We start from the raw sequence: 27,919 nt of genomic DNA on the forward strand, positions 1-27,919 counted from the left end.
AGAGAGGACACCTCTACGTGTGAAGGCCTTTTGCTCATTGTCAACTTTGAATGTGAAGGTGTCTGTGTCAACATTCCACAGCAGCCCCAAACTGCGTTGCACTGGCGAGTCTTGAGCACACAGGTCTAAGTTTCCAATGTTTTTTGCCCTGTCCTCTGGTGGGAAAGCTTCTAGGACTGTAGGGCGGTTGGAGATTACTTTGTGTAGTCTGAGGTTTGAAGAAGCAAGAGCCCGTTGAGCTTGTTGGAGAACTTGTATGGCCTTTTCTTCAGTAGGAAATGACTTGAGAGCGTCATCGACATAGAAATCTCGCTCAATGAATGTCCGCACCTCAATCCCAAAATCTAGCTCACCAGTCGCTGCTGCTTTCTTCAACCCATATATGGCGACAGAGGGGGAGGGACTGTTCCCAAAAATGTGCACTCGCATGCGATACTCTATAACTTCAGATGACATGTCGTTATCTTTGTACCACAAGAAGCGGAGAAAGTCTCTGTGGCTCTCTTTGACAACAAAACAGTGGAACATATGTTCAATGTCCGCCGTTATGGCCACCTGCTCCTTTCTGAATCTTATGAGCACCCCAACAAGACTGTTGTTGAGGTCGGGGCCTGTTAGCAACACGTCGTTGAGAGAGACTCCTTCATGTGGGGCGCTTGAGTCGAACACGACCCTAATTTTGGCGGGTTTCTTTGGATGGTAAACCCCAAACAAAGGGAGGTACCAGCATTCCTGGTTCTGACTGAGAGCTGGTGCCACTTCAGCATGTCCTCTGGTAAGCATGTTCTCCATAAACTCCAGAAAGTGTGTTTTCATTTCATTTCAGTTTTTCAAGAGTGCGCCGGAGTGACATAAGGCGATCGTAGGCTAGTTGTCTGTTGTTCGGGAGCCGTTGTCGAGGCGATCGAAAAGGCAGAGGACCAACCCAGCTATTGTCGCTGCCCTGATAGAACTCTGAGTCCATTATTTGGAGAAACTGCATATCCTCAACTGATGGTGCAAGTTTGTGATCATCCGCTGTTCGTGTGAAGACCTGCTGACCAATGCTGTCCACATTACATCCTGACACAGGAAGGCTTGGGAGGCTGTGACTGCGCTCAGGAGCTTTGGTAAATGTCTCTTTAACAGTTATTTGACCGTTGCATGGCTGAAAATGGCTTGCACGGCCATTCTCCAGTATGAAAGTCTTATAGCTGTTCACGTGTGGGGGTCTGTGCACTCCATCGAGACAGATGTCACCTACCACGACCCAACCCATGTCGAGTCTCTGAGCAAATGGGGCGTCGTCTGGGCCGTTTATCTGCTCCCGGACTTTGTGGACTCGAAGCATGTCTCGTCCCAGCAGTAGTAGTATGTCAGCATTTGGGTCTAATGGCGGGATCAAGTTGGCAATCTGTCGTAGATGGGCGTGGTGTTGGGCAGCTTCTGGAGTTGGTATCTCAGAGCGGTTATCTGGAATTTCGTTACATTCGAGGAGTGTTGGCAGAGGAAGACTTGCCTTTCCATTCACTGACTCTACTATAAAGCCAGAAGCACTTCTCCCTGATACTCCTGTGAGTCCGGCACACGTCTTTAACATGTACGGGCGACTCTCTCCTTGGACCTGAAAAACATCAAAGAACTGGGAACGTGCCAGCGATCGATTGCTCTGATCGTCCAAGATTGCATACATTTTCTTTGTTTGATCTCTGTGTCCAGCAGGGTATACATTCACTAGTGTGATTTTTGAACATTCTCTGGCACTCACTCCTTCCCCACACACCTCAGTACACCGAGACGTGACTTCTTGGGTGTCTGCTTTGTCTCTCTCCCCGCCTTGCTGTGGGGAAGGGGGCGATTTAGACTCCCATGGTGCTGGACCTGGGTGGAGGGCAGAAATGTGATTTTTGCTGTCACACTCAGTGCACGTGGTTTCTGATTCACAGTTCTTGGCTAAATGGTCAGTAGATGAGCAGCAGCGAAAGCAGACGTTTAATTTTTTGAGGATCTGTTTGCGCTCTTCCAAGGGTTTCTCTCTGAACCCTCTGCACCTTTTCAGAGGATGAGGCTTGCTGTGAATTGGGCACTGTTTATTTGGATTCACAGCATACTTAGACTTTTCTGCATCTGCCTTGTCCTGTACTTGAGTTTTGTGAACAGATATGGGTCCTTTGGAGAACCTTTCATGCATGTGTCTTCGTTCTGATGTTATGGGTTGGTTAGGGCTGTGGACGCTGAAGCTAGGGTCAATTCGTGTTCTGGCTTCAGTGCGAATGAAGTTGACAAACACAGTAAAGGGGGGAAAGCTGACGCCATAATCGTGCTTGTACCTTGAACCAATATTCATCCACCTTTCTTGTAGATTGTACGGCAATTTTTCGACTATCGCTTGGATCCCTCTTGATGTGTCTAAGTAGGTCAAGCCAGGTAAGTAACCGTCCAACTTGGCTGTCTCTAGCTCTAACATTAGGTCGGCAAGATCACGGAGTCTATAAGGCTCTTTAAGTGTGATTTTAGGGAAGCTGTCGACCTTTTGAAAGAGAGCTTGCTCTACAGCTTCTGGGGAGCCATATATTTCTTCAAGTCTGTCCCAAGCCATAGCTAAACCAACTTCAGGGCATCTGATATTGACAGCTCTCATTTGTTTGGCTTGTTTAGCTGAATCTTTACCAAGGTAGCGCACCAGCAAATCCAGCTCTTCTCCTGGTGAAAGGTCTAACCCTGCTATTGCGGTTTTGAAAGATGATTTCCATGCCCAGTAACTCATGGGTTGGTCATCAAAGCTGGTAAGGCCTGTAGTAATGAGCTGGCTGCGGGCTAGATATTTGGCGAGGTCGTAAGTGTGTTGGCTCGGGGCATGTTCATTGCCCTGAGTATAACTGGATTTATATGGTGTCTGAACAAGAGGTGTAAACTCTTTGTAGTTGGTGGATGGGGGCTTGTACAGTTCGTTATGAGTAGCAGCACAGTTTGCTTTGTTTCCTTCTTTTATAGCAATTTCTTGAAAGGCGGGTGTAGGGTCTTTGTATTCAGTTTTTACTGGGGCTGTTGATTCTGCTGCATTGATAGCTGTTTGTTCCAAAACATACTGCGCAGTGCGTTTTTCTTTGCTCTCAGATAGGGGTGGCCCATAAGCTACACTGCGTGTTTCGAAGCCTAATTCAAGTAGACCAGCTTCTAAAGAATTAGCTTCTGCTATGGCAGCTTCCTTCTCTTGTTCCGCTCTCAGCGCGTCAAGAGTAGCTTGTAAGCGTGCTTGCTCGACTTTAATTTCTATTTCTTTCTTTGTATATGAGGCTCTTGTTTGGGCAGCTTCAGCCTTTGCTCTTGCTCTGAGCAGTTCAATGCTAGCTGACGAACCTGCTCTTGATGGTGGTTTGTGGGAACGGACTGACTCTGTCTCGGCTTTGGAGGATTTACTTTCAGACATTTTGGATTTGTTGTATTTTGATTGTGTCCGCCCGTATACTTTACTTAGCTTATAGGATGGTTGTAGCTCCACGCAGTGGCTTCTGTAGCTATGATGTTTGCTGTGGTGCTGTCTTTTCACTGTAAATGGCCTCGCTAGAAGTCTGACTAGCTATCCACACAGCTAAACATGAACCCAGGAACTCCAGACAATAGATGAGATCTTGAGAAGTTTACTGGTTCTTTCATTTTGTGAAACTGTAACAATAAAACATATGTGGAAATGTACATTAATAATCTGTACTGTTAACAACAACATGTGCCAATGATCTAACAATGCATTCGAAGAGCTAACATGACGATTAGCACCGTTAATTAGCATATGAACTGGCGATCTCATTTACATATGAATAGCACATAGAAAACTTGCTAACTGTGGTCCATCACACATAAAGACAGCACTTTGAATGCCTCGTTGCTTTACCATTGAGTACTTACAGACAATGCTTTAACAAACACCCAAAGAAGGACACGAATGTGGAGCAGCCATCTTGAAGCAGCATCGCAAGCAAACATGAACTTCCTGTCTAACTCTTCTTCTACTGTCACAAAATATCGACTTAAAGGGACCGCAGGGCGGCGCACTTACTAACATTTAAAACATGAAATTAACTAAGCAGTAACATAACACTGGGCTTTCAGTCCGTGCCAGCATCCGTCACAAAAGTTTCCAGAAGTAGTCGTGTAAAAGTGCAGCAGAGTAAAGTGAACACATGTCTGTACGTAGCTTAAAGAAACTTAAAGAACTTAGCTTAAAGAAAATATTTGTGAAACTTGGATGACTAATGTGAAGTCAAAGTAATCCAACCACTTGGACCCACTTAGAATAACTTGTATGTTTTCTCTGTATCCACAGAATCCTGTTAACTTCTTCTTGCAACTCTTTTTCACCCATCGTCTAAATATAGGCGGTCTGCTTTTTCTCTTTGAAGCCGCTCTGCTGTTTTGCGTTTTTAATGCAATCGATCCCAAACTGAATTCGCACGGTTGTACTCCCTGTCTTCTGCTCTCCCCACTAAAAGCTTGGTCCAGAAAAAAAGAATGGCACTGCACGGCTTCAGAGGAGACTGCAAATACACAGTTATTCCTCCAGACAGGCAACATATAAATAGATATTTAGATGGGACTGAAGCTCATAACTTGTCAAAAAGGCATACTGTTAGCGCGATGATAAATGTGACATCGGATCAGAACTGACCAATAGACTGTTGCCTTAAATGCCTCAGCATAAATACTGGAGATATATTTCTACCAATTTGTCTTTTTCATAAAACGCCAGCTCCTTTCCTCGGCTATTGTTCGTCAGCTTTTATGTCTCACTTTGCTGCTCTTTTAAACCGAAACCACCTCAATCAATTCTGCTCGTCAGCCCAACACCCTCTGAATGAAACCTTACAGCAGCAAATCCCCCCTCGAGCAACACAGAACCACCTGACAGCTTGTATTACGGTGAAATTGTGCAAGCCACTTCTCAGACATGGCATTTGAAGGAATAAGCAGTTGATTATCACTTGCGAAAATGCTTTTCTTTCAGCTTTCTTATCAGTGAGGAGGATGACCTTCAGAGCTGTGTGGAAGGAGGGGGGAGCCATCAGATTAAATTACAGGCTGCTGCCCTTGTCAGTGAAGTCCTGCTGGTGGTTATGACATGGGGGTGTGATCCCCCCTCCCTCCCCCATCTCACTCACACACACACACACACACACACACACACACACACACACACACACACACACACAGTTTCTTATAAAATGACACCCAGCACTAAAGGCTATAATTATCACTGTATGCTAGGTAGGCAAGTACTAGATGTAAATGAGACAGAATAAAAGATTACAGGTATAGATCAACTCATAAAATAACTGAATACATCACCCTCAAAAGGACACCTGAATCTATTTTGCAATCTATCATCCATCATTTAACAAAAGGCAGAACAAACCGGGGGATGAAAAAAAGTCTGGGTGATTACGCCGCCCACTCCAGCCTCCTGACACACCAGGTCACAATGTCCCTCGAGGGAGCAGGGTGTCAAGGCCCGCTTAAAACCCCCAGTCTTTCCTTTCATAATTCACTCACATCTCACTCACTGTCTGTCACATCCACAGCTCACAGTCACACCGATTCTATGAGAAAAAATTTTCCCTCCCTTCTCTGCTCCAGACCCAGGGAGGAGATGGGCACATTTTAAAGAGCAATAACTAAAATTTTTACTGGCTCCCAAGTTCTGAATGACCACCATCAATCTAGAAGGGAGCTGACAGTCTTGTTGATCAATACCAATGACTTTAGGATCACTTCACCGCATGCTGACATTCCTCACTTTCCAAATGTTATGCCCTTATTTTGAAAACTAATCACATTTTTCAGCTGTCGTACGAAGGGAGGACAAGGAGACCGTTGCAAAAGGCTAAAAAACAACCTTGAAAGATGCCGGTAATCAAAGGAGTATTTTAAGATGATTTATAACTTTATAGGATGTATCTGTTTGTGGAAGCCTGCAAATTAATGCCTGATCTGACCTGAGAACACATCTGTCAAGAAGAGAGCCCCATCCCACCCAGAATCAAAGATGTCATCACAGTCAGTAAGAGAGTGGAGGCAATGGTAGTCTGTGGTCTGAACATCGCTGGCTGGTTTTAGAAATAAACATTACAAACTGAACTTCATGTTTTATTCATTGTTACCTGCAATTTGCAATTGAGCCCATTAAGTTATCCCATTAAGTGTTTACTGAGGTCACAGGGCAAGGCAGCTAAGAGCTCCTTTCAAATTCAAATTCAAATTCAATTTGTCACGTACACAGTCATACACAGTACGATATGCAGTGAAATGCTTAGACAACTAAAGAAAAAAAAGGAAAAGGCTATGAATAAGATAGGAAATAAATATGAAAAATTAAAAAGGGTAAATTTAACTAGGAAGGAATAAAATATAAAAAAAATTAAGGTTAAAAATGAAATAACTGTACAACACAAATTAGAATGAAGGGTAAATTTAACTGGGAAAGAATAAGATAAAATATATAAATTAAAGTTGAAAATAAAATAACTGTACAGCAAAATACACAATACACAGTATAGAACTATATAAGAATGTATGAAGAAATCTAAATATAAATAAATATATATATACACAATAACAGCAGCTGTACAAGTATTAACTGGAAATGAAGAATATAGTGACCAGTGTTGTGCAATCCACATTATGTCTTGTGCAGTGCAAATATGCTTAAAGTGATTTAAGTGATGAAGTGAAAACAAAGTCCAGAATGTCCAGTGTGTGTGTAAGAACTGTATGTGTGGGTCAGTACTGTGTGGTGGTGTGATTGAGAGACCGTATCGCCTGCGGGAAGAAGCTCCTCCTCAGTCTCTCTGTGTTGGTCTTCAGGGAGCGGAATCGCTTTCCTGACCTCAACAGAGAGAACAGTCTGTTGTTGGGATGGCTGAGGTCCTTCACGATCTTCCTGGCCTTGGTCCAGCACCGCCTGCTGTAGATTAAGTGCAGGTCAGGGAGCTCGGAGCGGATGGTGCCCTCAGCTGACCGCACAACCCTCTGTAGAGCTCGTCTGTCCTGCATGGTGCTGTTCCCGAACCAGGTTAAGATGTTTCCCGTCAGGATGCTCTCTATGGTGCACGAGTAAAAGTTCCTGAGCACTTCCTAAGGGAAGTCTCAGAAAAAGAAGAGTCAGAAGAGTCTCCGCCTCTGGAGAGTAAAAATAATTAGGTTTAACACACTGACTTTACTTAACATCTGTCATTTATATACAGTCTTAATTGTTAGCCAACAGCTTTCATGAGCCTGTGACAGGGTTGCCCATTTAATCAAATTTTAGTCTTAATCGTGAATTTGGCTTTGCACAATTAAATGATCACGATCTAAGATTCTGTTTTAAATAGTGGAGTATGCCGTTTGAACAAAGTAAAATCAAATCAAGCTCCTCAGATCATGCTCCTGACCACATGCTTGCATGAATCAGTCTCAGCTGTTCCAGGCACCACGCAGCCTAAAATTTCATGGACTAGACTGGATCTAACACTACATAAAAAGACACAGTTACTCAACAAAAATCAAAGGTGAAGAGCTTATCCCTCGAAATCATCTGTTGTTTGAGAATACTTTGGATTGTAGCCCAAGTGATGTTAATGAAAAAGAAATCACATGGAGTGCTGTAGAGTTTTGTCTGCAGCACAACTTAACTTATTTTATTGCTTGAAAGGACACCACAAACTGCAGTGTAATTAATGCATGAACAGTGCAATGCTTGTTAACACAGCCTTGCTTTTATGGACAACAACTCAGATGTCCATAAAAGCGAGGCTGTGCAGTACGCCAGTGTATCTTTCCTGCTCAAAGAGAAATTACGGCCCAGCGATGGTAGTTTGTTGGCAGTCCCCTGACAGCTTTGGACTGCCCTTCAGGGACAGTGTCAAAAATATGTGTTGCAACTGGACTGTGGGGTACCCGTGCTTGCCTTGTTGTTGGTCGATCAGCTAGCTGCAGAGGAGGACATTGTTATAACACACTAAGAGTGGGGAAGAGACCTCTACTCATGCTGGGCTCCTATGGGAGGACAGCATGAGAACAGAAAACAAAAAAAACCCTCTGCACAAAGAGCACATAAATGTTCACATCACAACATCATGAAGCACGTCACAAGCAACAGGGGTGGGTAAGGGGTGCGAAGTAAGCCAATGCAGACACAGCTATCCTGCCCAGCAGCTATTTTCCAGCGCTGGGCCCAGACCCGCCGTCTGTTTAAATCAACAGGACGCACAGTGTAAAAGGCTATTACATAAGATAATTTGCATTTATGTCTTAGGTTAGTCACAGTTGCCATTAGTCAAGAGGCAAGGTACATCCTGGACCAGTTTCCTGTCCATGACACTGTCACCAGTTAACCTGGCGTACACATTTTTGGACTGTGGGAGGGAAACAGAGCACCCAGAGCAAAACCACAGGCACACATATGACATAATGATTACTAATTATATGTAATGAACAGGCAGCACGGTGGCACGGTGGTTAGCACTGTTGCCGCACAGCAAGAAGGTCCTGAGTTCAATTCCACCATCTTTCTGTGTGGAGTTTGCATGTTCTCCCCGCCACAGACTGGCGACCTGTCCAGGGTGTACCCCGCCTCTCGCCCTATGACAGCTGGGATAGGCTCCAGCGCCCCCCGCGACCCTGAAAAGCAAATGGATGGATGGATGTAATGAACACATCTGTCCAATCAATTGGAAGTAAATTGGAAATATTTTAAAAATGACTGGATATTCATTTGTAGATAGATGTTCTTCCTCATATGTGATCTTTTCGGTACTTGATACTTGGCTTAGCTTTTGTTACCTTTCCTGATGAGACGAGCCATGTCAGAGTATCATGTGATCACTCTGCAGACGAAAGGTTCTGACAGACGAAAGTCATCGCTGCAGCACCGCTGCGTTTCTCCAGTAGCCAGATACCTTGTATCTCATTTCTGGTGATGTTACACTGGCTCATGTCTAATGGGATCAACTGCAAACATTATCTGTGCACGAGCTAATCCATTGTGTCTCATTAACTCGCTGTCATTCAGCATCAGAGAATGATTCTGCCATTTCTTTGTTTTCCTGCAATATCCACGAAATTCTCTTAAAATTCCTTAACAGAGTTTTTCACCTTTGGCCTGTAGAAGGAAGTCATGCCACTGGGCAGCCATAATGAAATGCCTCTGGGAGTTTGTTTGGCCAGTTATTTTGAAGCGCTATCTAAATGTACTTAACTAACTCTAAATTAATATCAAACTGAATTTTTATAAAATAAGGAAAGTGTGGCTTGCTGGTTTAGCTCAGTGCTTTGAGCTAGCGACCGCATGCCACATGGCTGAGAGTGGCCGGCCCGCGTTCAAATCTAACCCGCGGCCCTTTGCTGCATGTCTGCCCCTGCTTTCCTATCCTTTTTTCACTGTTTCTATCAAAATAATGCTGAAAAAGGCCAAAAATAATAATTAAGGAAACTGTGACATTGTTGCAAAATTAGTTTTTAAAAAACACTTTTATCCCTAGGAGGTATATTTTACCATCATCCTTGCTTCTGTAGTTCTCAATTCAGGATTCATTTCTCTATTATAATATCTCTGATTTAGTCTAATATGAAAGGGAAAATTGCTAAATAACTTCATACTTCTAAGAATTGTCTTAGAATTTCATCACAAGGAGCAACTCTTTGTACTAGCAAGCTATATTAATACAGCCATTACTATTTTACTAGGGCATGCACCTAAAGATTGAGTAAAATAAATAAATAAATAAATAAGAGAGAGATATTTTTAATTAGAATAGGTATGCCTTTTGGCACAAAAAAAAGGTCAAAATGAAAGTCAAGAATGAAATAATACTGCTTCCTAGTCAAGTTGCTTTCTTACCTCGACACACCTGGGCAATCACCACAAGCCTTGAGTTATCAAAGCTGTCACAGGCGGCCTCTGTCAAATTCCATTGTCCTGTAGTGAGGTGATTTCTGCCTGCTCTTCAACAATCTTCCAGCCACTTTGAGCCCCTGAGACTTGTTAGCAGCCAAATCACAAAAGAGCCAGTTATTAAACATTACCATGTCCTGTTTTGATAAGAACTCAAAAGCATCACATAACGTCCAGTAGCAATATGGTGTAAAATACCAACTGAATGATAAAAGAATTGCAATCAAAAAAGTCTTGCGCCGGCAGTGCCAGAGCTGTCAGTGGTGTTGCGAAATATCTTAAAAATCTCATGCGGCTTCACAGCAGAAGTGCGGAGAAAAGCCTCGTATCTTTGACTGGAGACAATGCAAGTAACTAATCTAAAAGGTATGAGCCACAGTGCCAACAGTACAGAGGAGTAAAAGGGAGAAATAATGTGTTTCATGTGAAAAACATTATTTGGACATAATGAAATCAACATTCCAAACATATTCTGCTAACAAGCAGCGACATAAAGAAAGCAACTCCAAAAAAAAAAGACTCTCAGTCATTTCTCCATTCACAGCAAAAGCACAGTCTCACGTTTATCACTGCATGCAGAACAGTGAACTGCTCTCCAGTGAAAGAATTGGAGATGTCCTTGTGTGTCCTTGTGTGCTTGGAAGGACCAGAGTGACTGATTCATTGACTCTTGTCTCCTCCGAGAAGGTTTTGATTAATTCCCATGGAGGTAGTTTGACTGCTGATCCAAATGAATTTAAAAAAACGACACATTTGCCAGCTGATAAAGGAAAAGGCAGCATTATCAGCATTTTGGTTGTGCAAGTGAACCTTTTTTCAATCTGATCAAAACAATAACAAAGTTTACAGTAAAAAATGTAATGATTACTGTTCATAGAGATCTCATGAGGACAACAGCAGAGTGTTATAACAGAAGGACTAACGTAAGAGCTAAGGACATCTTTTTCAGGTGTCCAGAAGAACCATGTACAAGGGATGATGTCAGCAATTGGTTAGTCCCAATTTGAAGCCTGAATTCTGCATCTTCACAAGCCAGTGATGGATCTTATCGAGAAACTGGCGACGCTACATCCTCCTGTGGCAGCGACTTGTCAATGAAAAGGCTGCTAAGTCCTAAATCATTCTGTTTTTTTGTCTATTTTCACTCCAAATAGGAACTTAAAATAAGTATCTTCGAATTAGACTTGTAACTAGTAGTTCAGATCATGAGTTCAATAAAATGGAAGGGGTTTAACGATCCTCCAAGCCCACAGTCTTGCTCATACACAATTTTATTAGTACCAATTTTATCTGGTAAGGGTGATGTGGAGATTAGAGAAAACCGGGGATAACATCAGCAGGGCGTTTGATTCAGGAAATGCATCTTAAACAGGAGCAACCTTTCTTCCCACAGTGGGTGGGGGGAGTATTGCAACATTGGGAGACAACACAAGACTGTTGACATTCATACTGCGATTCAGATCTCAGCTTCAGATCTTTTACTGTCAGGGTTGAATGTAGAGAGAACCCAAAGGCGCGGTTTATTCACAACAACAACAAGGGATAGAGTCTAAAAGTAACAAAGTCCAAAAAGTTAAATAGACAGAGAAGCAAAAACACAGGAGGGAGTAGCATGACAGGACATCAACAGAAACTATGATAAAGACTAAGGGGAAGATACACAGAGGGCTGATGAGGGAGAGACCAACAGCGTTGTGTACTATGAAGAGAGTGCATCTTACCCAGAGTAGCTTTCAGTTATCTGGATTAATTTACCCCAACAGTCGTAAATCTGATTAAGCATTCACAGGAAGTTGCTTATCATCTCGCTAATTTAACCCAGAGTTTTTCCTGCATATTCATCTGACCAAGGAGCATTTAGTGCATCATTTGACTCTGTCCTCAGAAAATGATCCCTGTGAGGGCCACATACTCCAATCACCAACATTATTAGATGATGATAAAATGGTGGCGAAAAATCTCTAAAGAACATTAAAAAGCACTGTTGCAAAAAGGACAAGAGATTAAAGCTGCAGAAAATCATTAATCTGCTGATTTTTCCCACGGAGCAGTAAAATAAACACTTTAATTCCAGTTAATTATTTTATTGGTGAGTGCACTCTCTTGGCTGTTGTTTATTTGTAAGGTGACGGCTGCACATTAGAGCTCAGAAACTTTCAAAGTGATCCTTTTAAACAGCAAAGGTTACAGGCCCATGGCCCAATAAAGGAGAGATGGAAATCGCTTTATTTTGTCGGTAGATCAAAATAAAATCAACTTTATTGATCGGATAAGTATTCTTGGTGTGGCTGCAGTTCCAGCAGTGTAACACAAACTTAGCAGCAGAATGAGGCGCAGTTTGTGCTTCATTCAGTGGTTTTAGTAATGTACAGCTTAACTCCATGCACATATAAAATATATTCCCTCAGCACAGAATCTATGACACACTTAAAACATGCTGTAAATAAAAGGATAAATAAAAACATGATGCTTTAAACCCAAACTCTGAACGTAACTCACAGAAGTTTGAATTTTTGCTCTTTCGGGGTTTGAGAGTAAAGATGAAACATTTTAAAAAAGAAATCAAACATTCAAATTTGATATGAAGTCTGCATTTACAGTGCAGGTGTCCTGTTTCAGGAACATATATTAATGCTTAAATAGGAAATAAGCAATAGAAATGTTGTAAATTGTTTGCTGTCAACAGAGGGAGAAAAATCAAGGAATAAAGAGGCATCTAAGAATCTATATTTATTTGTATATTTATGATCCTCCTACTCTGAGAAATCTTCTAGGAATTGATTTTCTGGAGCATTGATTGGTCAGTTATGATTTCATACATGGTGATCTCTAATCTAGAATCGAATCTGCTCCAGAGCAGGTTACACACCATAAGTTACCAGGGAACCACCTTGATGGTCACAGGACAAGAAACCTTCAAAGTAAAATGTACTACAAACACAGTGTAAACCTGAACAGAAGATACCACAAACCCTGAGAAACTGAAAAGTAGCAACACCAAGAGACTCAAAAATACTACAATAAAAAAAACTATAAAACTATGAGTGCTCAAAAAAGTGACAATAAATAAACAGGAGCTGAGACTCACAGAATCCTGAAAAAATCAACAATAAAAAGAATGTAGAGCACCAGGAAGGCAGTGAGAGCATCCAGGAAACACAGTGAAAAACTACAAATCCAAAAGCTGCAAAGCAACCTAAAGCCCTGGGAATAAAACCAGGTTCCATAACGCTTTACATCCCCAGGAAACAGGCAAATAATATGTCAGTATGATATATGTTTTCCCATTGTTCCACCTCCCCTACGTATTAAGAAAAAAATCAATAACTTAAAATCTGTTTCACTGAGTTTCCTGAGTGGAATAGTTTGCTTTCCCCAGCTAATAAAACAGTACTGTCACAGGTGGAAGATCCAGATGGTGATACTGCTCATTAGAAAGGAAGCGAACATAATGGATGCCCTTTTTTTGTGCTCTACAGTCTAATTCACACAACGGTGCAAGATCAATGTTCCCGTCTCTAGTTCAGTTCCTATAAAGCTGTGATTGATCCCACACCTTCCTGACAGCCAACTAGTTCCCTTCGATTAAATGATTTTCCCTCCCAGAATTTAATATAATATCCATTTCAGAATTAAAGTTGAGTAGCATGAGAATTAATTGCTTAATTATTACCAGTTTAAGATCAAGGGTCTTTCTATATTAAGAGAGACGCCTTTCCCACAGAGAAAGCCCAAGATCCAAATCACAGAGCTCGCTTTCTATTCATGTACTAATTTTTAGCTTCAGTAGCTATGCCTTTTTTTTTCCAGACATGTGATAGCATCCTATGAGCCAGAGTGAATTGGCTGAAAGTGTCGTTATGACTGATTAGTTTAAAGGAGATGGAGACGAGCACTAAAGCTTGTCCTAACAGGCTTCCTCCTGTTTTGGGGGGTTTGTGTTTTTTTTTCTTCTCAGCACATCAGTAACCCCGCAGCATCCCAGATCTATCTGCACTCACTCTGTTGCTCAGCCTGTCCCCTTTCTTTCACTCATCAGATAGCGTCCTCCCAGGGCTCCCTCGGTGAACAAGTTATGTGGCTGTTTTGGGCTCCATCCTTTATGAGCAGTTATCAATCTAGTCTGGCATCTTCCAGTGCACTTGTGATAAAGCAGAGGAAGAAAGCTTCAGAGAACACAGAGTGATTCCTTTTTCATATGTCAGATGCTCGGTACAATATATCAAAGCTTTGCGGGAGGAAGAGACGGTCATGATTGGTTGGTGAAATTATTTTTCATTCCAAACATTTTCCATTTGGATCAGCCTGCTGCCGACTGCAGATTTAATATGCCTGTTTATGAGTGAGACAGCCCATTTGTAGTGCCGGCCAGTAAAGAACGGAAAAGCTATTTTTTTTTCCTATGCATGCAGTACACGTACTTCCCGAGTAAACACCTGCAAATTATGTGTGTTTTCATCAAAATTAAACAATTAAAAACAAACTGCTAATTTAGGCTTGCAAGAGGGGAATAAGATTAGATCGTAAATGTTCAGTAAAACACCAAGAATCCTTAAAAATTATCAAATAAACAATTAATATGATCTTGTCTTCCTATTATGATTTGCAACCATGGGTTGTACATCAAACACAGACACGGCTCCCAGGTCTCAAATTGCAAAAGTGGAGGATAAAGCAGGATCTTCTGTAGGATGGGCCTGCCTTGTGGTGAATAAGTCGCTACCATACGAGCGTGCAGTTTTTCTCAGTCACATCCAATCCTCGCTCTTTACATATATTTCAGAAGTAAATGCGGTGAAAATGCTCACCTCAAGGTTTCACAATGCAATTTCACCAACCAAAGCAGTGCTGTCATGGTCCCAACCAAACACCAGTGTTGCCTACAGTCAGGCTGGCTGTGATGACTTCATTTTGCTTGTGCAAGGTGTTCCCACTGTATCAGCTCTTTTACTATATTTGACAGATGTTTGCTCAGGTCAACTGAGGATTTAATTTGTAGACTTCCTGAAGCATAAATTATGTTGAAATATGGTTTTAATTTCTGACATTTGTCAAGGTTGTTTCCAGCCTTTGTAAAAAATGTGTCCTATCAGCTCCGCCCTTCCCTTGTAGAGAATATCTGGAAATGTGATTAGATTCCTAAACAGAGCATAACCTTTGGAAAGTAAATCCAGTACTGCATCTCAAAGACATAATGTAATGGTTTTCAGATTTAATTCAAAAAGGTTATACATTCTGTATTTGTTACACGTAAAGTGAACTATTTGTTTTGATTTTGATAATTATGGCTTATATGTAGCTCATTAAAATCAGAGAAAACCCAGCATCTCACATTATTAAGTATCTCCTAAAATGCATTGAAAGGATTTACAATACACGAATGTGCATCTTCAGAATACTCAGTACTTAGTTGACCCCTGTTTACTTCAGGTTACTGCATCAGTGCAGCGTGTCAACAATCAGCTTGAGGCTCTGGTCCGGTGTTTTTGAGACACAGGTTGCTTTGGTACCGGCTCTCAGCTCATCTGTATTTTGGTGTCGGGGTTTCGCATCTTCCTCTTGACCCCCTTTGATTCTCTGTGGAGTACAGGTCAGGTGAGATGGCTGGCCAATCAAGCACAGTAATAACATGGCTATCCAACTATTCGGTAGTAGTTTTGGCACTGTGGGCAGGTGATATCGTGCCTCTCCACTCTTCTTCCACACTCGGACCTTGATTTTCAAATGTAATCATAGTGTGCGTATAAGGGCTTCATCCCCCTGTTACTAAATGGAATGTCAATGTATTTTATTTTAAACTACAATCTTATTATATTTAACTACAAATACTTAAAGGTAGGCACTCTAACATAAGAGGTGTTAGCAGGAAACAAAGAAAAAGAGACAAATTATACTGTAAGTAATTTAAATACGGCTCAATTTTTTGGTTAGACAAACAACATTTCCCATCTTACTGGAGCAATCTGTTACCAGCGCCAGACCTAGGGGAAATTATTATGAGAAAAACTGTGGATTAATAGAGAGGAGACCAAAGTTAGGGTCTACCTCTAGGGTTGCCAACCGTCCCTTAAAATACGGAATCGTCCCGTATTTCGAAACAAAAGTACACGTCCCGTACTGAGCTAATAAGGGACGCACTTTGTCCCGTAATACAGTGAGAATCAAAAGTAGTCTATAAATGTTAATGGAATTAACACTTTGTTTGAAAAAATAATTCCCAGCCCCTCTCCTGCTTTGTGACCAATGAGCTGACAGCACACTTATGACAATTCGAGTATGACAATTCAGATTACCGCTTATCTCATTGGTCGAGGAAAGGTCGCTTACGGAGAAAATACCGGAAGACAACAGATGACCACAACAAGAAGCATGGCCAACAGGGAAACAAACGCCGACACTGCGGTGCAAGTCTCGGACGTCAGTACACCTAAAGCTGGACATACACTGGGAGATTTTCAAACTGCACGATTGACTCGCAGGGGTTAGAAGTTGGTAGGTCACGATGCAGGTCTCACACTATACCGCCCGATGCTCTGATGCGACCTGAGTGCTCACACTGTGCCTCCATAACATGAAGGTTATAACAGAAAATCTGTCGCTCTCTCCCTCTCTGTCTTTCACTCACACAGACACACACACCACCACCATCAACTTTGCTAAATTGCTAATGAAAAACATTGATCAGGCAGCTGTGATTGAGCAGCAGTGTAAATCCAACTATTTTCACGGTTGTTGTGGTCGTGATAATTTTGTGATGCCACATCGAAAAGGCTCGGATGAGCTTTTTAAAGTTCTACAAGTTGTGCCTCCATCGCTTGTGTCCAGATCACACGCTGCACAGCCGTGCTGCTCCGTCTTTTTCACCGACGTTTACGTGTTTGCGCGCGAGCAGTGTGAGCGGCTGTGGTGAGAACCTCACGAGCGATTGATGATCGGGAGCTGGTCGTGAGGTGTTAATCACTTCTCGTTACCCCACGTATACTACACGACGCACGATGAAGGCCAAAATCGGTCCGATCACTCAAAAATCGTCTCAAAATGGGCCTAAAACCGCACAGTGTGAGCCCAGCGTTAGAGCAGCAATGTTTGTTCCCCTCAGAGAAAGGGAAGAATGGGAAAAGGAAAACACCTGGCTGGAAAAAGTTAATATGGGCATGTGCAGTGAATATCAGCGCTATGTGGCCAGAAGTGTGATAATATAACTTATTTTGTGTAATAAACAACTGCAAGGATAGATGATTACAACAAATAGATGACTAATACATAAAAGTAATACATAGATGAATAATGATGATGAGTTAAGATGTGTAATCATGGGAACAAGCGGGTTTACAAACAGGAGCAGCTGATTAGCATTAGAAAAGCTGAAATAATACCTCAACTGAAGCCAATTGTACTAAATGCACTAAATGTGCACAGTTACAAGAATGTTTTTCTTTCTATTGTTTTCTATTATTTTAAGTTAAGCAGGACAGAGTGCTTTTAAAGAAAGATTTACTTATATTCTCAAAAGTTAAGCATGACAGGCTTCTGTTTAAGAAAGAGACCTGTTTTATCGTGTTAATGTTGTCATTTTGAGCTAAAAATAAATGGCTAAATTATCATTTGTTTCACATGTGTTCATATCACAAAGAATACACATCTACTTAAATCAAATTCAAGTCAAAGGGTTAAAAAAATAATTTCACACACAAAAAAAGAGCTAGAAAATTCACCACACTGGGAAGGGTGAAGACAACTGGGTCGCCCGGCCCTGGCCACGAGGTGTCCCTTATTTATTTTTCAGGGAGTTGGCAACCCTATCTACCTCAGTTCATTTATTTCTCACTGCCATTTATTCATTCAACATATACACAATACAAATCACACACTCATAGCTAAAGCATGACAGCATAAAAGAAAAATAACCGATTTAGCATTCACACAACCTTTCCCCACATTCCCGCCATATAACCAATCTGATCTTTAAGTCTGATGTCATTATGCATCCCTGAGAGTTAAAAAAATTCTTTCATCTGCAATAAAATGCTCTACCAGGTGTAGCAATTAAGTTTAACATCCAGCCATCCATGAAAACCTAATTTATGAAATTTAAGAGAGTTAGAAGTTAGCAGGGCGTTAGCTCGCTGCTTTCCATCTAAATATAATATACCATGTGATGACTGAGGGATTTCTGAAACTAATTCAAACATACAGCTTTGCTATTACTTCCGACATAAATGAAGACGGAAAACTAAACAACAGTGACGTTTGTAGGGTTACTGAAGTTTGGCTAGCTGGTGATGTGCTACGTGATCGCTAGCGACACAGCTATGCTAGCATAATATAAACAGTGAAGCTGGAGGATGAACGCAAACTTTTTTTCCACTCGATTAAAGTTAACGTGAGGGTTCCCAATAGTTAGGGACAAATGCAAGCGCATGGCAGGATGCTGTAAAGGGACCAGACTTCAGGAGAACAACTGAGATAATCCATCCACAATACGAGGTTAGTCATTCATATACTGCTGCATGGGCTGGGCTGTAGCTACATTGTAAGGTTTTAAAAACTGAGCTTTAAAATGATTAGCGGTAATAAAAACCGAGAGAGGCCAACAGTGATCACTGACTATTTTTAAGGGCTTGTTGAGATTAAATAGAATAAAATACAAAGCATTAAAACATATTAAAAACACAGCCTTATTAAACACAGAGTAGTTTGGAAACTAGCTTAGGCTGTAAATGCTGTGACGTGTTGCCTGGTTTTCGTCCCTATGTAAAAAATTAACTAAGCTGAATCGCAAAGCTTACTTTCATCTGCAAAGCAGACTCTGGACCACCGAGAAACAGTCCAAGTCTTTATCTCTTCAGCCCCAGGTTAGAAGCTTCTGAAGCTTTGTCTGGTTCAGGAGTGGCTGAGTGATACTAAGAATGAGTCTGTCAGCCTCCTTCCTGGAGATGTCTGTGGGTGGTAGCTCTTAATGCCTCAGTCCTCTACTTGTGAAGCGCTCTCAAGTTAGGTCTTCCAGTCAAGGCTGGTTGTGCACGTTTTCCTACCACACTTTCCCCTTCCAGTAAACCTTTCAAAAATATGTTTCCAGCCAGCGTTTTCAGCAGTGACCTCCCAGTGACTGTAAAATACAGAGTTATTTCTTTCTGTATTTTAAATACTCATTTTCAATAAAAGATTTTTTAAAGACACAATTTTTTACAATATTTTGAATTCTGAATGCAAAATGCTCTATTTGTAGACACTATATTAAACATTTGCAAGCCAGGTTTACAAATCTGAGTAATGAGTAAGAGGTTTAAAAAATAATAATAATAATAAAAACTTAAGAAGAACTTGAGTTGTAAACAGCCATCCCCTGCACTCCTTGAAGCTGGTAGATTTGAATTTTTTTTAAGAGGAAAGCAGATTGTGTATGTACTATTATGATGAGTTAAGAATGTCTGTTCATGAATGAAATGCCTTTTATTTAAGGCAGAAATTATTTGGCGCACCCACTGTGTGACAGCGTGAAGTGGCTGCTTAATTTAAACTGCAATAAGTTAGTAACCTGATTTTGAAACACTCAAAAAAGACAGGTTGAATTATATTTTTAGTATTAGTGAGTTACTGTCAGCTATTTTGCTAATGACTCCACGGTGGTTGATACGGGCAAAAAGATCCTTCAGGTTGATCCCAGACGGAAACAGGAAGGGCATCCAGCATAAAAATCTGACAGATCAAATATGTGGAGCTGCCTGCTGTTGCAACACCTTGTGAATAAATTGGCTCCAGTTTATTTTGATTAAGTTATTTAATATTTATACAATAATATAATCTTATTAATCATTTATATTTGAAGGTTATAATGATATCCAGATGTTTGCAGTTCTCGTAAGCACAACCTTAGATCACCTTTTTTAAAGAGTCAGACCCAAACCCTCATGTCGAGAAAGCATAGCTTCTACCTCATATCTTTTTCATCCACCTAATGCAGGACGTGTGTTTTCACACACAGATCCAGGCCTTAAGGGGTGTTGCATTTTTAAGCGAGTGTGTTTGCACTTGCAGCGTGCAGTAAATGCAAATGAACGTGTGAGGCGGCACACCAACGTGAATGCGCCTTGTTTGTGCAAGCGTGAAAAAGTGCAGTCAAATAACTGATATCCAAGGAGATCTAAAGACAAATAGCTGCAAAGGTAGCAGCACTAGCATGACAAGTGTAGATAAGCGATTATGCGTTGGGTCTCTCAGTGAAGCAGGTGATCCCTCGGGCCCGCGGGCGGGGGGATTGGGGGGTGAGGCGTTTCAGCAGCATGGAGAGACCACGGGAACATCAAAAACGCAGCGAGCTACGCCTTCCGAGATCAATGATAGGGGTTACATCTACAGCTGTTCTCACAGGAGGTTTTGTTGCTAGAAGTGTGAAAAATGAATCACAGCACTGATGCGGTGTGTTCATTATGCCCACTTTTGATGTGGGAAAAATGAAATTCATTAGTAAACATGAGAAAAGGACCTGGGAGAGACTTGGGTCACCAAAAGAGCAGTTAAAAGTTCAAGGGGAATAGCTGATTAATTGCAGAGAACACTCATTGGTGTGGTTTGTGATTGAGAGTGTCAAAAGTAATTAAAGACTGTTTGTTAACATAACACAGAAGGTCTGTAGTTCTTTTTAGCTGCAGTACCTCACCGCCGCGTCCTGTTGATGAAGCCACAAATCTGCTGTCAGCATGACCGTACATCCTGTGTCCTCCCACTGCGACAAAACTTAAGGCTCACATGAATAATTTGTCCTTCTGGGAGCTGTCTTTTTAGCATAACTGACTCATCTATTCAGGCATGAAGCACAGTGCCAGTCCTAAGACTGCCACCAACACACAGTCCCAACTTTCTGCACATTTTTCTGGACGATTTTACACCAAATAAATTTCACAGAGAGAGTTTCTGCTGTTTTTTGCCGATCGCAGCTACATCAAACTGTCGGTGAAGATGCCACCCCCTGATGTATGAACAACTGAGCCATATCGGGATGAAAGTAAGATGTATGACACTCAGTTGGTTTCCATATGGCAGTGATGCTGGATAATTATGCCATAATTACCTTGAATGTTTGCACTCTGGACCATTTACCTCACCAGCTGTCATCGCGGAGGCATCTGCTGGATATCGCGGTGCACAGGGGCTCGCACCTTGGTCCTCTTTTGACCACCCAGAGAAACACGCTCATTAACCAACGCATTAAAGCCACCGGCAGCAGTGTCTCTACCTCCCTTTGTGGCCTATTTGTTCCTTCACTGCATTGTGCGCTCGATAAATGCCACATCTTCATGACTTAATTAGAGCTCCAGCCGCTTTAAATCTCAGTGACTTCATCTTTAATAAGCAGCAGCTACTACTTCATCTGCCGAGCTCCTACTGCAGATAATCAACAAAAGATCATTTACATCACTGAACGTTAACGAGTTACGTCCTGTATTGTTGTTATTGTTGCTTTAACAAGTTTAAAGAAGCATCTTTTCACCTTGAGGCAGCTCTTCAGTGCCCCGCCGCCCTCTCTGCCGGTCAATGTCCCGCCTTACCAAGTGCCACTCATTTTGACAAGCTCTCTCTTATGAATGCATCTAGCCTGAGGCTGAGGTAAGTGCCATCAAACAAGGCACCACGGGGATTGTCTGTGAACACCGCTGATCTGCGGGAAGTGAAGCAATTCTGATATTCATGTGGCTTCTTAGCTCGGATTCCCACAGAGAGCACCGTGAAAAACAGTAAAGAGAGACTTGGGATTTATGTTTTGGCACACGGGGACAAACTGTATATTTACTCAATACAGACTGTCAGCTTTAATTTTAAAAGTTGCTTGTCGCACCTGTAATGTGGCCTAAAAGAATGAATGTGTAGCTGTCTGACAGACAGAGAAATATTTACCGCCTTCTCCGCTTTCGGCTGCTGAATGATCTCGGAGGCCTTCCTGGCTTCGTATCTGACAAACACATCTGATTTGTGTTTTGAAGAGAGTGCCGTGTTCTGGGGGGACAGGTGTAATTAGTCTGGATCTCTGAGAAACCGGGTCTGCATTTTTCATGTGCTCATTTTTTAAGAAGGTGGAAGACGTTGGATTTATTTCTTCTTGTCCTGCTTTGTAATGTGGAAGTGAGGTATTGCAAATCTGTTGGCCTGAAAATCACTTTGACCTATGAAATGTTCCTAATTTTCCTATGAAACACATTTTTGCACTCTTTGTTATAATCCAAAAAGAAATTACTACACGATCTTCTCATGTGAGGAACATTTGACACGATCAGCTACTCTTTCTGAGTAATGTGTTTGTCAATAAGTCACTCTCATCCCCCACTGGGCAAGAGCTTATTAGTGTTTTGTTTTTGAAATTTTATCAAAGAATCAGTGGGAATGAAGTGACATCTAGCCTTTTTGTGAAAGGCTCTCTCTGTGTGAAAGAGCTGACGCACTGCAAACAGCGTTTATGCGGCGGAAGAGTCTCATAATTGTTCTATTGATTCTCAGTTTGTGAGGCTTTACATATTTATGCAGTCCGCAACTGCACGCAGCTAATCGCTCAGGCTGGGAATCAAACTGCCAATCACAGCACTTGTGTATTGTGACTATCCTACACGTTGTTGCAGGAAACAGTCAATGTGCCACAGCAGGCGCAGGGCACGGCTAAAGAACTGCAGACAAACTCCTCTCTGTGCTCCCAGTGAAGCAGAGGGATGTGCAGAACAATATCATTTGATTTTCCCACAGTGCGGCTCGCAGGCACGTCAGACTGATTCTCCACACTCCCTGAAGATCAATACTCCACGGCTCCTCAAGCCATGTGACTCTATGTGTTATCCACCATACACCAAAACCTTCCTGTATCTTAGGGAAAAATTGTGGGGCACTGTTAGAAAACGTAGCTTCATACCACTAATGGCAAATGTCTGTAAGCTAAGTTTGAAGACAGAATGAGCATGAACCTATATTATGTTCCCAACTCCAACTCCAAGTGCTGAAAAAAGCAACCAAATATGTACAACTGCAAGTAAGAAAATAACTGCTGTCAAACACCAAAACAGGAGAATGTTGCATATAATTACATTCCCACCACATGCATGCAGAATTAGGTTATCATATAAAGCTGAAGCAAGAGAAAACAGCATATTTAAAGAGCATGCCCAAAGGCATTTGTCATTTTTCTTATTAGTAGGCTCATATCTTTTTTAATCAAAAACAGTGACAACACTACAGGAAGTCAAACAAGGCAGGAAATTCCTCCAAAAGGCAACTAACGCTATGATTTCTTAGACTTCTTTGTTATTATTCTTTTATAAACCCGTTTCTGGGGAATTTATTGAAACATGTAATAACACATGGAAATACAGCATATAAGGCAAGAACTGTCTGTACAAAGCTAAAGTCAATATTTCATGTGACCACCTTTATTCGCTAACACAGCCTGAACTCTCTTTCTTGTAATTTCTTTAAGTAATCGTCAGAAATATTCCCCAAGCTTGTTGAAGGACATTCAAAGCTCTTCTTTGGATGTTTCTTTCAAACTCTTCTAAGATGATCCCACTCTGCTTCAATAATGTTGATGTCTGGGCTCTAGGGAGGCCAGTCTATGATTGATAGTGTTTTTTTAGCCAGGTTTGTTTTTACAGTATTGAAATGAGATGAAACGAAAGATTTCAAATTTAGTTAATCACTTTTTTTCTGTTGTTCTAGTGTAATTTGGCATTCTCTTCCTTCAGAATGGCTTAATGGCAGTCACTCTTCAACTGAGACTACCTCTAATGAGGCTTTGGAAAGCAGTAGATGGAGAAGCATCTCAAAGGTCCCGTGTCAGGTCTTCCCTGGATTGTTTTCCTATTTCTTAAGGATATGACTTTCAGATACTGTTCAACTAGTGTAGTTGTTTTTTGCTCATCTCCTTCTTCTTTTATCCTTCACTTACCCAGTTTCCGTGGATTTTGCTGCACACAATGCCGAGATATGCTAAATGTTCACCTAATAGCTCTTTGGGAATAACCCTGCTGATGCAAAAATACTGTTTTATGTCTATTTGTGTTGTCTATTTTTATAGAATCAACTAAAGAAATAAGAACAAATCACGTTTTTATGGTAACAAAGTGCCAAAGGTAAAGATATAATTTAAAACTGTCTCTGTTTTGTGTAGACACAGCACTAACTCATCATTTGAGTTAGGTGTTTTTTATGGTTGAATTAGTCATAGGTAAATGTCAAGTGGCTTGAAAAAAAAAAACAGAAAATGTGAGACCCAAAATAATGAGAACGATGCTTTAAACAGAAAGAAACATTTAATTAAGTGATTTTACTAACATGAACTGACTGAGGCAGTTTTGATTAGGATGCATTAAATCCAATCACCTTTACTTTCTGGCAGAAGACACTGTTCCAGATGTAATGGCATAAAAAGCAAAGAGTCAAGGTCAAAGGTACGGCTAGTAATCATTTTGACTTCATGTGCTAGACTTTGTAGAAAAAGAAAATTAGCCCAGAAAGAGTCATTGTCTGGGAGAAATGACCACAAAGGCCTTTATGCACTCAGTGGTTCCAGCAAAAATACAAAGAAATCCATAAGGTCCCATAATGTCAGGTTTTAAAAGGGAAAAAAACTGTTGGTGGATATTCATTTTTCCACCACTCCCCACTGGCTCCATACATGGCTGCACACAGTGAACTTGGCATGGAGAAATTAGAGGATTAATGGTTGTATGTGGAAGCTGAAGGTTGTTCTGTAGAGCAGAGGTCAGAGTAAATTACATATAACATGCTGAATGAAAATGTGAGGGTATAATGAAAGAAATTGTAAGCCACACCTGAAATGAGATGAAGAAGAGGTTTGAAAGGTAATTATAGTTCATTAGAAACGTGCTTTTGGAGCAGAACTCTGACATTCCCCTTTAGGGGAAATTTCAGGGAGCGTTCAGAGGAGCGGCATGACTGGCTTTTGAAATGGTTTCTGTGGTTTTGCTTTTCTGGTTTAGCTTCCCCGGGGAATGAATTGAATGATGACATTTTATGTCTTGTTTGGTTGTTCTCAGACCTCTTCCGTTCTGCAGCAATAATGCTCCACTAAACATTGCACAAGTTTGCTTTGCTTCTCATTAGGAATTTATGCACTACTAAGCACTGGCACGGTAATTTGACTGTGGAGAGAAAAAGTACTCGTCCTGCATTATCTGTACAACAAGCATCAATACGAGGATAACTCTGGACACCGTGGGCTACGAAATAACCACTTGTTGACAACTTAACCACAGGCGTGCACTTTAAATACTTCATTGTGACGGCATTAACGCTGGGAAATTATAACACATTTTGTGGTGCTCCAGTGAGATCGCTCATATTCCACTGGCTGTTGAAGGTTCATTCATCCGTTTGATTGCATTAAAACAAAACGTGTAACCAAATATAAAAAAGGCATTTATGGATTTGGAGGCTAAGAAACTGATCTTATTCTTCTGCTAAGCAGCTTGGCTTCTAAATAAAAAAGAAGAAGAAGAAGACTGCAGACTACAACAGGCAAAGATGCATTTAAAATCAAAAAATCTTTTAGGAGTAACATTAAGTATATTAGAGATTGTGGGATAGCAATGGGAGCATAAAGCAGTCTTTTATTTCACCTCTTTGGAAGGCTTTTCTTGGAAGCTGCAGCATCAGCAAGACTCTGCACATTAAAAAGGGACATAAAACAAATCCATTAAGCAGAAGAGCAGTCTGCCGAAAGAGAAAAAATATGAAGTTGATGCGAAATTTAAATATTAGAATCACACGCAGCAAAATCCACAGGGACAGGTTGTTTTCGAGTATCAAGCCTATTAAGAACAGACAGGATGATGAAAGAAACACAATCAAAGAAAAGAAAAACAACCTGACAAACTGGCACCGCTCCTTCCTCTAGGCTCTGACAATTATTCTGACCTGATTTCACTATTTTTCTTGTGATGTGTAATAAACACTCTTCTCGGTAGTTTGTGTCTCACGAGTCAGGTTCGTCATGTTTTATATTCCACCGGCGTGCTTTGTAGAAATCACACCTCAGCTGTGCTTGTCTGTAAAAGTTCCGGTCAGTACTGATGCCAAACTATCCAACATCAGCATTATTTCTGAATATCCTGTCAGTAACTGCAGGAAAAGATCTCAAGGTTCTTACTCCTAAAGCTGCACATTGTGGGACTTGTTCTTATTAACAAAGTTGAAGGTTGAGACTGCCTCATGAGGCATTTTGCTGTTAGGCAGACAGGTATGATTCCTTTTGTTTCCATAATTCGTCGAACAATGAGTATTGCTGCTGAGTATCAGCATGTTTAAATGCATGAAACCATTTTGTAGTAATTTATTCAAAAGAATGTATTAAAAAGAGGAAACATCAATTTCATTTTTTAATCCAGAAGAAAATCTGTAGCTGTAAGCGTCATCTTGTTAACAGGTAAAAAAGATTTGCACTAATATGCGTCAATGCATACATGATACAAATCCTTTAATACTACAAATACTAATGGTTTTATATGTAACAGATTTAACAATGATGACAAATGGTGACAAATTCACCCCAAGGTCAGACCATGCAAGGCTTAGAAAAACTGCAAAAAGCCCATGAGCTACATCTCAGACTCGTCTCAGACTCTACAGGCCTGTTAAATGCTAACATTCAACAGTACATTTACAAAATAACTGAGCAAGTATAGCTTTTTGGACAAGCAGGAGAAAGTTACCTTTACTCTAAGAACATGCTGGCACAGATTAGATTTGCCACGTTGCATCTGAACAAACCACAGGATTTCTGGAAAAACGTCCTTTAGGCAAACAAGACCAAAGTGGAGACGTTTGCCCCTAATACACAGTCCCATATTACAGAAAAGCTACATATTAGCCGCAAATCAGCACAGACTCCTCATACCAACTGTTAAGCACGGTGGTGGCTGGGTGATGATTTGGGCTTGTTTTCAGCCACAGGGCCTGAGCCATGAAGTCCTCTCTATACCAAATTATTCTGGAGTCAAATGTAAGACCGACTGTCTGACAGTTAAAGCTTAGCTGAAATTGGACTCAGTATCATGGCAAAGTGTGAAATCGACACAGATTTAAAAATTGCAGTAAGTTGCAGTAAGTTGCAGTACCAGCAGAGGGAGCAATTTTATTTCTGGCGTAGAAAGACCCTGGAATGTACTTCAAATATTCCTTGGTCACCAGCAACTTCTTGGTTCAAATATATTTGGATATATCTGGTACTGCAGCTTCTGCATGTGGAAAGGCAAAGTGTGAAATGGACATGGTGGACCGGCGTGTCCACAACACGTTTTGCCGTGATATCGCGTTGAATTGGATCATGAAAGAGGACACTGATCCCAAACACAGCAGCAAAGCAGAACGGCTAAAAATTTAAAAATTAAGGTGGTCAATGGCTCAGTCACAGTCCAGACCTCAACTTGATGGAAATGCTGGGACCTTAAGAGTGCAGTGTATGTGTAAACAAATGAAGTAAAACAACCCTGCAAAGAAGAGTGGGCCAAAATCACTCAACAACAATGTGAAAGACTGATAAACTCAGAGACAAAAGCATTACTTCAAGTCCTTTCTGCAAATGTGCTTCTAAATAAATCATGGGTCATGCTTAGTTTTTCACACTATGGTTCTGTGAAACTTTTTTCGCAAGACCGTATATATAAAGAATCGTGAAGAAGAGGACACAAGAGAAAACTAACCTTCAAAGAAAGAAATGAACAAACCAAAGGAGACATATACAGGGATGAATATTAGCAACCACAAGGGACGCAGAGGGTCACTAGCATGGAAACAAGACTACTGACATTAACAGACATGACCAGCAAAATAACACATAACTAAATTCATCGCTAAAGAGACATATACACATACATGGATGGCGGGGACTTAATAATATTGTTAGGAATCAATCTCAAAATAAACGAATAAAGCAATATGGGCTCAAAATGTGGTCATAAATATTTTGTACTTGTAAAAAAGATTTGTGTGTGTAAAAAAGATTTGTGTGTGCGT

This window comes from Maylandia zebra, linkage group LG13, assembly GCF_041146795.1.
Source record: "Maylandia zebra isolate NMK-2024a linkage group LG13, Mzebra_GT3a, whole genome shotgun sequence".
Lineage (NCBI taxonomy): Eukaryota > Metazoa > Chordata > Actinopteri > Cichliformes > Cichlidae > Maylandia > Maylandia zebra.